This window comes from Urocitellus parryii, chromosome 7 (assembly GCF_045843805.1).
Source record: "Urocitellus parryii isolate mUroPar1 chromosome 7, mUroPar1.hap1, whole genome shotgun sequence".
Taxonomy (NCBI): domain Eukaryota; kingdom Metazoa; phylum Chordata; class Mammalia; order Rodentia; family Sciuridae; genus Urocitellus; species Urocitellus parryii.
In genome coordinates, this window is record NC_135537.1 from 153,853,455 (window position 1) to 153,855,863 (window position 2,409).

The window sequence follows — 2,409 nt, forward strand, 5'->3', positions numbered from 1 at the left end:
TCTCCTGCCTGAGGAATTTTGTGCAAACAGTTCTTCCATCTGGGGCAGCTTTCTTCCTCCACCTTTTCTCCTAGTTGGCTCCAGAATGTTCTTCCCTGCCCCTCAACATTAGCCAGAGCCCCATGACGGCACCCTTCTGCCGCAGTCTGGCTGGGCACAATTCAGGGGCCACTTGTCAAAAGAAACGAACTTTATTTTTAGAACCACACAGGCCAAACAAAACAGCTCCTCAGGAAAAACCCTCAGAGCCCAACTGCCACCACCGGCTTCCCACAAGCCTCTCCACCTCCTCCACTCCTCCTGCTCTTGAGGCCGATTGGCTGGGTCACGTGGGCGGAGCCAAAAAAAGTCCCCCAATGAGCAGCTCCGTGGTCTGAAAGGGCGGGGAAACAGCCTAATGAGCATCACCGCAGAGAAGCCAATCAGTTGGCAGCTAGAAGTTTGCTGGGGCTGCTGTGAGCCAATCATCAGCTGGCAGCTGGAAGTTTGCTGGCAGCTGGAAGTTTGCTGGGGCCCCTTTGGCTGTGGCTCTCAACACCCGTCATTTGCCCTTAGTGTTAACCACCTTCAACAGCTTGCACCCTGCATTTTCTTCATTGGACTAGAAGTTCCTTTAAGGCAGGCCTCCAATCTGTCTCGTTCATCCTGGGAACCACCATCCTGTTCTTCTGACAGATGACACCAGCCCTTTGAGAAATGTCTCCATGCTTTTGAAGATAATTCTCTGAGCTGGTTGGGTGGAGCTACCAAAAAAATATGAGAATCCAATGTGCTCTTCCTGCTTGGTCTCTTCCAAATCCATCTGGGAAGCCAGAGGTGTGAAGGGCAGACAGACATCATTGATGGGGATCCTGGGGGGAGGAATCAGCTAGGGAGCCAGGCCAGGACTCTTGCTGTGAAATAGGAACATTTTCAAGGGAAATGACCCTCTGTTGGAACTCCTCAGTTCCAAGGTGGTCATCCACTCTGATTGTTATGTAGTGACCATAATTCGCCTGTGGAAAAAATGTGGTCCCCCGAGGTAGCACTACTCTTGCAATTAAATTCCAACTGAAAATCTGACAATGCTCAGTTGGACTCAAACCAGAGCACGACACTTCCCCAGCCTTACACTGGAACCTGCAGTCACACCAGCAAAGCCACCCGAATGGCGACAAGACGTCAGTACTTTCTGAGAAAGACGGATTGGGAATTTAGAACCCCCCGAAACTATAGACTTGGGGGAAATCATTCTGTTGAAATCAGCCTGTATATGTCAAGTTGGGTTTAGTCTTCAGGGTTCTGTCATTTATTCAATTTTCTCTAAGTCATTTATTCACTCAGTTACTATATGCTGCCTTTGGGGCCAGTCATCAAAGTGTGAAATTCTTTCTACTCACAAGAAGTCTGTCTACTTTGACAGACAAACATGGGAAAATAAATACCACCATGTGCTGACGGAATGGCAGTGTATTTACAGTTTCCAAATGCAAATGATTTAGAAAACGTATCTATCGCTGAGGGGAAAACGTATCCTGAACAGTCGGGTGCAACCCTGGAAGGACCAATCCTGCTCTTACTGTACCTCTGGCATCTACTATAGCTGGAGACTCTCAGTTTCTCACATGCTCGATATTTCAGTACTGCAAGGAACCATCCTCTACCCTAAACTAGCAAGCCCAAAAGGCATCATTCCACTAATCTTAGCAAATCTGTTACTTTTTTTAAAGTGCTTTACCTAAAACCTTGGTATTATTAGTGTTTTCAGAGTCCTTAGCAAAGTATCAAATGATGCTCAAGGAAATGGTTTGCATTGCACCACTTTATGGGAATATTCTATTCAGTCTGTAACTTTAGTGCTTGCATATCAAAGAATCTATACATAAAGTTTCAACTTATCCTCCATAACATGAGGCATTCAGGTTTAGTTGATTAAAAATTAAATTCTAGCTACATTACTAGGAATTACATTATAATAATAAATTTAGGAAGCATTAGCTCATTTGCATAATCCTATCCATATGACCACAGGACTGGGGCACGGATAAACACATGTGTTAGGGAGAAACCTATATTATGGAATAGTGCAGGAGCTGTTGGAAAGATGTTCTGTCTTTTGAGGGGCTGCAGGGCTTGGTATGACGTTGGAAAGACTTAGGCCTATCTATTATTGTAAGCAGAATTCCTACCACCACATGCAGGTCAATGTCAAAGACAAACTGAAGAAGAAAGTTGATTTTTAATGTAAATTTGAGCACCTATAGCAATCCCTACCTAAAGCTACCTACCACTGGTCTTCCATAAAAGTGAGTCCCAAATTATTTTTTTGTGTCCACGTCCACAAGTTAGGTTGCATGTCAACTGCAAACAAGAAACTTAACCAGTTCATTACCACAAAAGGGAGAAAGTAGGAAGAAAGCTGACCATAAG